Source organism: Erythrolamprus reginae, chromosome 12, assembly GCF_031021105.1.
Source record: "Erythrolamprus reginae isolate rEryReg1 chromosome 12, rEryReg1.hap1, whole genome shotgun sequence".
In the NCBI taxonomy this organism is placed as follows: Eukaryota; Metazoa; Chordata; class Lepidosauria; order Squamata; family Dipsadidae; genus Erythrolamprus; species Erythrolamprus reginae.
Window position 1 is genome coordinate 7936013 of NC_091961.1, and position 13825 is coordinate 7949837.

The 13825-nt window shown below is 38.2% G+C and overlaps 1 pseudogene; it reads left to right on the forward strand.

The window, feature by feature from the left end:
• The window catches only part of LOC139174922 (zinc metalloproteinase-disintegrin-like), a 42553-nt pseudogene continuing 28728 nt past the window's right edge, over window positions 1-13825 (forward strand).

Below are 13825 nucleotides of genomic sequence, written 5' to 3' on the forward strand. Positions count from 1 at the left end.
ATGAATGAGATGAAAGAGAAGAGCTCAGGTTGGCTGGGAAGCAGTAAGAGATTCCCTGTCCTCCAATCTAGGCTCCAAAATGATCCAAGCTCTCTTGGTAACTATATGCATAGTGGTTTTTCCATATCAAGGTAAGATGTTCTTTTGGGTTTCCTTGTTCAGATTCTTACTGCTAAAAGGCACCCAACAAATTTCTATGGGTTTTCTTTTGATGCTTAACCAAAATTTGTTACACTTCACTTTCTACAGACTCAGGAAAAGATTGCTTGCTCTCAAAGATCACATTTGTTCTAAAGTTATATTTATTTATTTATTAATCATTTATTTATTTATTTTATTAATCAGATTTGTATGGCACCCCTCTCCGCAGACTCGGGGCGGCTCAGAGAAATAATAATACAATGTAAACAAATCTAATATTTAAGTTAATTTAAAACCCCAATTTAAAAACCAATCATACATACTAGCATACCATGCATAAATTTTATAAGCCTAGGGGGAGGGAAAGTGTCAATTCCCCCATGCCTGACGACAGAGGTGGGTTTTAAGGAGCTTACGAAAAGCTAGGAGGGTGGGGGCAACTCTGATATCTGGGAGGAGTTGGTTCCAAAGGGTCGGGGCTGCCACAGAGAAGGCTCTTCCCCTGGGTCCCATCAAACGACATTGTTTAGTTGACGGGACCTGGAGAAGGCCAACTCTGTGGGACCTAACTGGTCGCTGGGATTAGTATAGATGTTTTTTGGCTTAACCATCATGGAGAGAAGATTTTCCAATTATGTGAGTAAAAAAAAAAAGGATTAGAAGACTGAAGAGGACAGAGAGGCAGAGTTTGTGGCAAGAAATTTCCAGGAAGCAAAATGTTAAAGAAAAACAAAACATTTTCAGCTTTTCTTTTATTTATTTACATTTATTTATTTGTTTTGTCAAGTACGTATTTGTGGTATACAAAGATATAACATTTATATAGATGATACTAGTAAAAGAGAAACATTAGGACAGGGGACAGAAGGCACTCTGGTGCACTTATGCATGCCCCTTACTGATCTCTTAGGAATCAGGAGTGGTCAACAGTGAATAATCTCAGACCAATTGTTTCAATTGGTCAATTAGACATTCTGTAATTAAGATCACATAATATTCAGCCAAACAAAACCTGGTGCTATTGTTGTTGGAGGGAGTATTCAAATTGCACTCAAGTAATTTGATGCTAATTTTTCTCAATGTAAGATTTTAAATTATCTTAAATTGTTTCTTCCCTCCTTTCCTTTGACTCTGCAAAAAACTAGGGAGGGTTACTACTGTGGCCCTTGGTCCTGTCTCCCAAGTCATTCCCACATATCAGTACAAATCATTGATACTCACTTGATTCAGATGGTTGTCCAAACACAAATAAGGGGCAGAAGCTCACTGGGATAGCCTTGGGTTGTTGTTTTTTTTTAAAGCAAGGAATGATGGTGATGTCCTTACCAGGAGGGCAAATTTCAAAATTAGAATAATAATTTATGAAGTACGAATCCCAGCGACCAGTTAGGTCTCACAGAGTTGGCCTTCTCCAGGTCCCGTCAACTAAACAATGTCGTTTGGTGGGACCCAGGGGAAGAGCCTTCTCTGTGGTGACCCAAACCCTTTGGAACCAACTCCCCCCAGATATCAGAGTTGCCCCCACCCTCCTTGCCTTTCATAAGCTCCTTAAAACCCACCTCTGTCATCAGGCATAGGGGAATTGAGACTTTCCCTTCCCCCTAGGCTTATAAAATTTATGCATGGTATGTCAGTATGTATGATTGGTTTCTTAAATTGTGTTTTTTGAAATTAACTTAAATATTAGATTTGTTTACATTGTATTATTATTGCTGTTAGCCGCCCCGAGTCTACGGGGAGGGGCGGCATACAAATCTGATAAATAAAAAAATAAAAAAATAGATAGATAGATAGATAGATAGATAGATAAATAGTAAAGAAGAAAGAGAGATAGAAGGAAATTGCTGTTTTTCTGTGATGCAAGTAAGAGAGTAACTTTACTTGCTAGTACGTGGAGTTCAATGTCTCCCGTCTTTCTGGTAGCATCATGTACAAATGGATAGCTACATAGATAGGTATGAGGATGACATTCTTCTGCCTGGGGCTTCCTTTGGAAGATGCCCATCAATCTCAGAAGATAGATTTTCCAAGGCCAAATGCTAGTTGTGCTTAGAACTCAGTCTCCCTCCCCCTCCCTCCTTCCCTCTCCCTCTGAAAAATATCCAGTACTGGAGTACAATTTCTGGAGGCAAGGTGTTCTGCTGGTTAATTGTCCTCACTGTTAGAAAGTTAATCCTTAATACCAGATTGCTTCTTTCTTTGATTACTTTCTCACTATTGTTTCTTGTCCTGCCCTCTTGTGTTTTGGGGAATACGTTGACCCTTTCTTCTTTCTCCTTAAGAACTAAAATACTGCTATCGTGTCTCCCCTAATTCTCCTTTTCCTCAGACTAGTCAGACCTAAATCCTACAGCCATTCTCATAGATGTAAAATTTTGCTTTTCTCCACATTGAAATTCATTTTGTTGGATATGGACCATTTGTTAATAAATGTTGGTTGCAGTTGTGATTCATACAACCAGGAATACTGTATGCATAGTTCCCTCTAAGCTGAGCAGTGAGCAATCGCTCACTTAAAAATCATCATCAACTCAGAGTTTTCCAAACCTGCCCAAAAGCCGAGAGGGAAATAGTGAGAGGGAAGGAGAGAGAGGAAGAGAGAGAAACAGCTAGAAAAAAGAGAGGAAGGAAAAGAGAAAGAAAAAGAATGGGAGTAAGTAAGAGAGAAAGAAAATCAAAATCTAGTTTGAAACTAGCTCAACTATTTAAGTGGCATTTTGATATTGATAGAGTTGCCCTATTATGAGCTCACTGTTATAGACACACAGTACAATATTTTATTTTGAAATTCTCTGAGGCAAAACAGGGTGGGTTTTTTTTTTGTTTCCTTGTTTCCTTGTTTACTTGTTTACTTGTTTGTTTGTTTACTTGTTTGTTTATTTGTTTATTTGTTTATTTGTTTATTTGTTTATTTGTTTATTTGTTTATTTGTTTATTTGTTTATTTGTTTATTTGTTTATTTGTTTATTTGTTTATTTGTTTATTTGTTTATTTGTTTATTTGTTTATTTGTTTATTTGTTTATTTGTTTATTTGTTTATTTGTTTATTTGTTTATTTGTTTATTTGTTTATTTGTTTATTTGTTTATTTGTTTATTTGTTTATTTGTTTATTTGTTTATTTGTTTATTTGTTTATTTGTTTATTTGTTTATTTGTTTATTTGTTTATTTGTTTATTTGTTTATTTGTTTATTTGTTTATTTGTTTATTTGTTTATTTGTTTATTTGTTTATTTGTTTATTTGTTTATTTGTTTATTTGTTTATTTGTTTATTTGTTTATTTGTTTATTTGTTTATTTGTTTATTTGTTTATTATTTCTGTGCCGCCCAGTCCCGAAGGGACTGCCGCTCAGACACTATACTTTTCCGCCCACCCCTCAAAAAAATTAGAGGGAACACTGACTGTATGTATTGGACTACCACATATACTAAGGAACAAATAGCAGGTGACTACTGAATGCGTACATAGTAACCAACCCTAAATTCTTCAATTTTGTTTTAATTCTGAAATCACTAAATTCGATTATGTACATGTTAGGTCCCCAAATGATAATTATGATTCCATGGACTATTTTTGAAAGTGAAAGAAAGCAAAGGCAACTAAACTCTTAGGATGGCAATGAAATAGCAGTTAAATTGGATGGAATTCCTAATAAGCTGCATTTGCATAACAAGCTACATTTGCCTAGTTTTTTCATTGATTAATATGCTAAATCATAATGTAGTATGGTTTCCTGAATTATGTGAACCAGACTATTGTGATTTACAGGTTCTCGTGTTATCTTTATCACAGTGAACAAACTTACACATTCATTAAGATGTATTTATTTATTTTTCTGATTAATCAAGCTCCAAAATCTTTATTTTCTACTTGCCCAAACAATGGCTCTAGATAGTCTCCCAGCTCTCAAACATCATTCAGCAAATTGCATTCTCAGAGAAAATCTATGCTATGTTCCACTAGAAAAAGATTCCATTCTTAACTGAAAAACCTTTCAGAAGATTTAAAATCTTTCTTCTTCTCTCCCCCCCCCCCCTTACAAAGGGAGCTCTATAGTCTTGGAATCTGGGAATGTTAATGATTATGAAGTAGTGTATCCACAACAAGTGCCTGTGTGGCCCAAAGGAGGACATCAGAATGCTGTGCCAAAGGTAAGAAGAAGAACTCAGTAAATTACTTCTTGACAGCCAACAGAATTTTTGGTTTTCCTTCGCTGCCATCTAATGATTATCTGGATTTTCTCATTGCAACCTAGGTGCTTTATTTTATTTTATTTATTTATTCATTCATTCATTCATTCATTCATTCATTCATTCATTTATTCATTTATTCATTTATATATTTATTTATTTTGTCAATTACGTATTGGAAGTATACAAACATATAACAATGTTTATACACATGATACCAGTAAGAGAGAAAAATTAGGATAGGGAAGGGTAGGCACGCTGGTGCACTTATGCACGTCTCTTACTGATGTCTTAGGAATCGAATGAGGTCAACAGTGGATAGTCTAAGGGTAAAGTTTAGGTGATGATACTACAGAGTCAGATAGTGAGTTCTTGGTTACTAATGTCGTATTTCCTGCAGTCATGTTTGGAGCAGTTTACTCATTCACTCACTCATTCACATACACCACATTCATTTAATAAATTTATATAATCACTCAATTCACAAAAAATTGAGGAGACTCCTGGAAATGTAGAACATAATTTCTAATATTAATTGGTTACTATATAAAAATAAAATGTTGTGAAATGCCCAGCCATATAGGGAGGTGGGATTAAGGTGGGAATTAGCCTTGAATCATTTCATAGCTGCAATAGATACAGGAATAAAATCCTTCCTGCCTCCCTCCATCCATCTTTCTTTCTCCCTCTCTCTCTTTCTCCCTCTCTCTCCCTTCCTCTCTCCCACTCTCTCTCTTCTTCTCTCTCTCTCTCTCTCCCTTTCTCTCCCTCCATTTCTTCCCCCCTTCCCCCACTTTCTCTTTCTTCTCTCTCTCTCTCTCACACACACACACACATACACATGGAAGTTCCATTAAATATTATCTATCTTTTCTGAAGAGAAGAGGTAGCTGTGTTTCTAGGTGAAGATAGTTATAGTTATAGTTCAAGGTTAGGATGAAGAGACAGATTCAGGACCATCACTGGATGACTTTCAAGTCAATCTCTCTGTCCCAGCCCAACTTTATTCACCAAGTTCAGAGAAAGAGATCTTGAACTTATGCAAGAAAGTTTAATTTAAGATTTTATATCACCCTTCAAACAGCAGATGAAATACTCAAATAATTAAATAAATAAGGGGCATGCATAAGTGCACCTTTGTGCCTACCGTTCCTATCCAAATGTCTTTTTTATCTTTTCTATCTCTACTTTATACTTATATTATGTTAAGTATACTACAATACAATACTATATTTGTATGACAAATAAAATAAATAAAATAGAATAAATAAATTTGACTATAGCTCTCCATTTGGCACAGGGTAGAGTTGTTAAGAAGGTACACATTTTATTTGCCTCTTTTGTTTAAAAGCAAACAAATAAATCCTGAACTCTTTGCATTGCAGACCAAGTATGAAGATACATTGAAATATGAATTTAAAGTGAATGGGGAACCAGTGGTCCTTCACCTAGAAAGAAATAAGTACGTGAACTCAGAAGTTCTCTCAACTTTACTAGGACAATATGGAAAATGTATATACTTGGACATAATCCAGGAGAAATAATAATTGTATTGCTTTGTTTGGGAAACTAGAAGTAAATTAAATTTTACAGTGGGAGAAAAAGATAACAGATAAAAGGATTGCTTCCTTTTACTCTTAAGTAAATGGAACTTTGCTGCTCTCCTTTATGGACCAAGCAGTTTCATCAGATTGTTATGTAAACCAGAAGAATAAAAAGAAGAGGCAATACAAAATGTCTTCTCCTGATCAATCTTACCCCCTCCGAGCCTTGATGAAAAGAATTGCACAGCTTCCTTGGTGCAACTGTCTTTCCTGGGGTGAATCTAGTATGCTCAGCACTCCTCTTAAATAGGCATCCTCATGAGGTTGGAATACCTGCTCCTTTCCTTTGGCACCAAGCAATAAAGACTTAAAATGCAGTAGTTGTACATTTATTATAAAATTATCTTTGTCCTGCTTAATGCCTAACATAGATATTCTCTCTTCTCTGTCCTGCTTAATGCCTTACATGGATATTTGCATTCTTTCCAGAGGACTTTTTTCGGAAGATTACAGTGAAACTCATTATTCCCCTGATGGCAGAGAAATTACAACCACTCCTTCAGTTCAGGTAATATCTAGAGTGTCTTACTTTTAGGAAATAAATAGAGAGGAATATTTGAGCACAATATTCCAAATATGTATGTATCAGACCAGGTTACTCAAACAAGAAGGACTTTGTATGTATACAGTATCTTACACTGAAATATTCATATAAGGATGTATGGATTGTTAAACCCAGTTTGTTTTATTCATTGAATGAGTAGGGCAAGATTTCAATCAACCAGTTCTTTCCTCCTGGTTAGAAGCAAACATTTGTGGGAGCGAGTTTTACAAATACATTTATTATGAGAACATCAGGTTTATAAGATATATCTTTTCACTTTTAATCCAGATTAGTGTGATTAATGCAAAATCATTTGTTTGTAATACTAAAAGATTGAGAAATTCACTTTGCTACTTTACAGAAATTTATTTGATACTGTCACATTAAAAGGACCCAGAACATGGCCCCACCAGCTCCAAAAATCACTAACATGCGTCATGAAGTCCTTGACCCCTTCTCTCCAAATTGATCTAAAAGTTCATCCTCTGTGTCTGAAAATTATCTACTTCTGGTTTAGCATCTTCGAAGTTCATACAAATTGCTCCAATTTAGTGTGTAACAGAAATCTCCTGACTTTAATGTCTACGCGGATCCTGTTTCCAGATGATGCTAGGAATTATATCTCTGTGTATATTTCTTCAAACTTTCATTGTGTGGGCTCAAGAAAATAACAATTAATTGGTATCTCTCTCTGGAGTGTGACTTGTTTTTATGGAGACTCGTGTTTAATCGTATGTTCATTTTGGAACAATCAATACCAAGCATTTTTTTTTTTGTCCTCTTCAATCAAATATTCTTGACTAGTTTCTGTCTTGCTCCTTATTTCACTGAAGTGGTGGAATACGAGGGTAAGGTTACAAGGCGTGTAGCTCTTGGGAATGTTCGCAGGGAAATTTGGTATTACTATTGTGTAGCAGGAAGCCAGCAGAAGCGAACAAGCATTGCCAGTGGTCAGTGATCATCGACTGGCATTGTGGCGATAGTTAGAGATGAGGGTCCTCATTCCGTTTCCCCCCAAGTGTGAATTGCACACTGTAATACGCTATCTAAACACTAAGGGCACGAACGCTGCTGCGATGGGTGCCCAAGATTTGTGTTTGATGAGTGCCCAAGATTTTTATCACCAATTGCTGATTTTTGAATTTTTTTGGCTGAAGGAGGATGGGTATGGCGCCACTGTCTTCGGAGAGGGGCGGCATACAAATCCAAATAATAAATAAATAAATAAATAAAATAAATTGATTGACATCTGCTCTCTGTTGTATGGGGATAAGCCCAGGTTTCATCTCCTGTCACTATACAGTTGAGAAAAGCCTCGCCTTCAATCCCAAAATGATCAAGAAATTCTCAGGCATCAATGACTCTGTCAATTTTGTGTGCTTCAGTAAGCATCTTGGGCACCCATCGCAGCAACTTTCGTGCCCTTAGCATTCAGGTAGTGTGTTACAGCGTGCACTACACACTTGGATGGAAACGGAATGAGGACCCTCATCTCTAACCTTCACCACAATGCCAGTTGATGATCTACTGATCACGGGCACTGCTCCTTCGCTTTTGCTAGCTTCCCGCTACATGATAGTAATAACATGGTGCACCAGTTGCGGCCCTATTTGGACCGGGAGTCATTGCTCACAGTCACTCATGCCCTCATCACCTCGAGGTTCGATTACTGCAACGCTCTCTACATGGGGCTACCTTTGAAAAGTGTTCGGAAACTTCAGATCGTGCAGAATGTGGCCGCGAGAGCCATCGTGGGGCTTCCTAGATTCGCCCACGTTTCTGCAACACTCCGTGGCCTACACTGGCTGCCGATCAGTTTCCAGTCACAATTAAAAGTGTTGGTTATGACCTATAAAGCCCTACATGGCATTGGGACAGAATACATCCGGAACCGCCTTCTACCGCACGAATCCCAGTGACCGATAAGGTTCCACAGAGTTGGTATTCTCCGGGTCCCGTTGGCCAAACAATGTTGTTTGGCGGGCCCCAGGGGAAGAGCCTTCTCTGTGGCAGCCCCAGCCCTCTGGAATCAACTCCCCCCCAGAGATTAGAACGGCCCCCACCCTCCTTGTCTTTCGCAAATTACTCAAGACCCACCTTTGTCGCCAGGCAAGGGGGAGTTAGGATATTCCTTGCCCTAGGCCATTACAAGTTATGTATGGTATGTTTGTGCGTATGTTTGGTTTTTATAATAAGGGTTTTTAGTTGTTTTATTAAATTGGATTGTTACATGTTGTTTTTTATCATTGTTGTTAGCCGCCCCGAGTCTGCGGAGAGGGGCGGCATACAAATCCAATAAATAAATAAATAAACTCATTCATTCATTCATTCATTCATTTATTTATTTACTGGATTTGTATGCCACCCCTCTCCGTAGACTCGGGTAGACTCGGTGTTCCCCCACGAACACTTCCCGCGAGAGCTACATGCCTTGTAACCTTTCAGATAATCCTCATATATTGGAACTGCACTTCTGCTCATCAAATCACACTACAAATGAGCTTTAACCAGTGTAATCCTCTTGTCCCCATATAGGATCACTGCTATTATCATGGACACCTTCAGAATGATCCCGACTCATCTGCGGTCATTAGCGCATGCAATGGCTTGAAGTAAGATAGCTTCTTATCTTTTATTTGTTTTATTAAGAAGAAAATACTGCTCTTGGAGTTGTCATAGCTCGAACCTAAAATGAAGGACATCAGTTTTTCATGAAAATTAATTGTGTGTGATTTCTGCAGAATTTAGAAAGAGTTTGGTTGAATGGCAAGACTGCAATAGAGACACTAGGCAACTAAATCAGGTTTGTCTGAAAGGCGCCCATGTCTCCTTTGTGCATAGCAGACTTTTCAGTTCTACCCAGAAACATTTACTTGAGTCACTCTTCATACCTTCTCCAACTGGCTAGATATCTTAGCTGTGTAAAGATCCCAAAATTCAGAAGGTCCTTATCATTAGTCAGATTCAACATCCTCCCAACAGCTGTTATTGAAGGAAGACACTAAAAGATCCCCTTTGTACAGAGACAGTGTCCATGCGGTGGAGGAATAAATGAAATGGTGGTATATAACATAACAACAACATAATAATAAAGGATGGTAAATGGTGGAATAAAAGAATTGTAAAGGATGTCTTCTAGCTCAACCTCCTGCTCAGGTAGGAGAATTATAACATGCTGGACAAATGATTGTCAATCTCCTTTTAAAAACCAGTTGTCATTGAACACCTACAATGTCTGAAGGTAAACCTTTTCACTGGTTAATTATTCCAACTGTCAGGAAATTTCTCCTTAGTTCTAGGTTGCTTCTTTTTATTTATTTGTTTATTTATTTGTTTGTTTGTTTGTTTGTTTATTCATTCATTCATTCATTCATTCATTTATTAGATTTGTATGCCGCCCCTCTCCGTAGACTCGGGGCGGTTCACAATACAATAAAAACAATTCCTGACAAATCTAATAATTTACAATTTAAAATTTAAAATTCTTTCCTTGACTAGTGTCCATCCATTGTTTCTTGTCCTTCCTTCAGGTGGTTTGGAGAATAGATTGTCCTCCTCTTAGCCCATTAAATATTGGAAAACTGTTATCATGTCACTTAGTCCTTCTCTTCCTTAGACTAGATGTACCTGGTTCCTGCAACCACTCATCATATTTTTTAGCTTCCAGTTCTTTGTTACTCTGCATTGTTATTCATCTTATCCTACATTGCCCTCTATAAGCTGATGCTTGCCAATTTATTTATAATTCATATTTCCATTCTTTATTAAATATCTTGGTCGTCCTGCATCTTATCTTATAATTGCTATCAGGTCGGCCTGGTTTTATTTCCTTGACCACAGCCAAATCCTGTACTATTTTTAAGGAGAACTCTATATATACTGTATGGTACAAGCTGATACAGGAGTTGAGCCTGTAGCCTATTGTCTAAGACCTCTGCCTTACAAAGCAGAGGCCCTGGGTTCAAAATCCAGTAAAAAGGGCGTGGCTACCTGATGAAGGCAAATAACCCCAAAATAGATCTACAGTAGTCTCCCTTCCTTTTCATTATCAGTAAAAATATGTTACAAACACACACTCAGACACACATGTGATATAAAGTATTTCAGAGTCATGAAATTAAATTTTATACAAGAACAAACTCTTTCAATAGGTTTAGTTTTATATTTGCATAGATAGAAATGTTAGAAAACTCTAATTAATATGCAATACTGGATTCCGTGCCAAACTTTCTCTATACAAATTCTGTACAGATAAGTTCCTGGTTGTATTAGGTGTATTTTACAGATTATAGCCGTATCTTTGGGAAGCATAAGAAAGTGATACGATTTCTGAAGATAGAAAATAAATATTTCAGTGAGTTTTAAGGAGGATTCAAAAACGTTAGGAATGTTGGTTTTTAGTTAAAAATGACTCTCAGAGCATAGTTGTTTCCTTGCAGACATTTTATTACCCAACTAGGTAATGTCATCAGTGCAGGCCATTCCCAAACTGACAATATTCTCCTCTACTGACCACCATTTCTGGCCACCCTTTTCTACATTGTTTTACAGAGGACATTTCAACCATCAAGGGGAGACATACTTTATCGAACCTTTGAAGCTTTCCGACAGTGAAGCCCATGCAATCTATAAATATGACAGTCTAGAAAAAGAGGATGAGACCCCCAAAACCTGTGGGGTACCCCACACTACTTGGGAATCAGATGAGTCAATTGAAATGAGCCCTCAGAGGACTTATACTTTTGAAGTAAGTCTTATATTAAACTGTCAGGTATATACAATGGTTAGAGAATAGGGATTCATTTACTTGTTTCTAAAATGTAAAGTAAAAGAGAAATTCTTTTGGGGGAATGACTAGATAGAATTCATAAGGGAGGAGATCCCATTTCCAAATTCTTTATCCTCAGCAAGTTGTGGTTATATACATAATGTTTAATTGGTTCTTAACTGGTCCTTTATCATAAATGATCTCGTCTCCATAAAGGTCCTGGTCATTTCATTGAAACAATCTTGAGCAACATCAAAAAAAAAAAAAGGATAAAAATCTTTGACCATTTAGAAGGTTGAAATGGTTACATAGCATGATCACATCATCATGTTTCTCATATGATTGGTTGAGATCCTTTTTTAAAGAAATGGAAGGGAAAACCTTTAAAGCCCTTCATGGCATTGGACCAGAATATCTCTGAGACCGCCTGCTGCCGCACGAATCCCAGCGACCGATTAGGTCCCACAGAGTGGGCCTTCTCTGGGTCCCGTCAACTAAACAATGTCAGTTGTCGGGCCCCAGGGGAAGAGCCTTCTCTGTGGCGGCCCCGGACCTCTGGAACCAACTCCCCCCGGAGATTAGAACTGCCCCTACTCTCCTCGCCTTTCGTAAGCTCCTTAAGACCCACCTTTGTCGTCAGGCATGGGGGAACTGAGACAACTCCCCTGGGCATTTACAATTTATGAATGGTATGTCTGTATATATGTTTGTTTAGAAAATGGGGTTTTTAAAATATTTTTAAATAGTAATTTAGATTTGTTGTAAATTGTTTTCACTTTGTTGTGAGCCGCCTCGAGTCTGCGGAGAGGGGCGGCATACAAATCTAAATAATAAATAAATAAAATAAATAATAAATAAATAAAATGAGAAAGCCATTGGAGTATCAGGCTGAAAAATAGGTCAAGGAAAGCAATTTCTTCACATGCTTGTTTCTAGTCCTATTAAATTCTGTTCAGATCTAAGTATTCTTATATAAATTTATCTTTACAGTTGGCATCATGAATTCCAAAAACAAATTAAGTAGAAACAGGTGCCACACCATATTAATACAAAGAAGTTGGTTTGTGTCACGACAAACTTTTTTTAAAGGTGACTTTTCTTGCTGCTTGACAATCCATTGTGTAATGTGCTTTGTGCTCTATAATGCATTGGCACCAGTAGTGGGTTGCAGCCAGTACAGCCCAATAGAGCATCCTGGTAGCAAAAATGGTGCTGGGCGTGCATATGCCAGAAGCCAAATCTCATGTGAGGACACATAAACGAGTAAGATTTTGGTGATTTTTGCCAGGTTTTTTGCTTCTGCACATGTGTGGAAGCAAAAATTGCCAAAATCTTGCTTGCGCATGGGTCTTTACAAAACATTTGGCTTCTGGCACATGCACAGAAGCCGAATCTCATGCCAACATGTATGTACCCATGCCTATCACCAGTAATGCCAGCAAAGAGGAACCCCCACCTGATCGGCACATTCTCTGACTCAGAATTCCCCAGCGTTTCCAGCTTTGTGGACTGGCAAAGGGGGAGAGGAGATGGTTCTGCATGAGGAATGGGGTTCAGCTCCATATGTGTGAGCAGTGGATCAGTTGCGGCCCTATTTGGACCGGGAGTCACTGCTCACAGTCACTCATGCCTTCATCACCTCGAGGCTCGACTACTTTAACGCTCTCTACATGGGGCTACCTTTGAAAAGTGTTCGGAAACTTCAGATCGTGCAGAATGCAGCTGCGAGAGCAATTATGGGCTTCTCTAAGTATGCCCATGTAACACCAACACTCCGCAGTCTGTATTGGTTGCCGATCAGTTTCCGGTCACAATTCAAAGTGTTGGTTATCACCTATAAAGCCCTTCATGGCACCGGACCAGGGTATCTCCGCGACCGCCTTCTGCCGCACGAATCCCAGCGACTGGTTAGGTCCCACAGAGTGGGCCTTCTCCGGGTCCCATCAACAAAACAATGTCATTTGGCGGGGCCCAGGGGAAGAGCCTTCTTTGTGGCGGCCCCGGTCTTCTGGAACCAACTCCCCCCGGAGATTAGAATTGCCTCCACCCTCCTTGCCTTTCGTAAACTCCTTAAAACCCACCTCTGTCATCAAGCATGGGGGAACTGAGACATCTCCCCCTGCCTATGTAGTTCTAGTGCATGATATGACTATATGTATGTTTTTTATATTGGGGTTCCTTGCTTTTAGATTTTTTAAAAAATGTGAAATTGTTATCTTATATTTTAATTATTAGATTTGTCAATATATATTGTTTTTGTCACTGTTGTGAGCCGCCCCGAGTCTGCGGAGAGGGGCGGCATACAAATCTAATAAATACAAATACAAAATACAAATACTTGTCCAAATAAAACAAGTCCATCCATAATTTCTCGCTAGCCATGGATGTGTGCTGAAGATGAACATGGTCATGCCAATGCTCAGCCACCATTTTCAAGTCTCAGTAGAAGGCCATGGCCAAGGGATTTAGCACCTGCTCTAGGTGCTAAAATTGTAACAAGGTGTCTCCCTATAAATATCTTCTTCAAAGAACCAATATTTCTGAAAGGTCAGATATTTTGACCAGGGAATATAGCAAT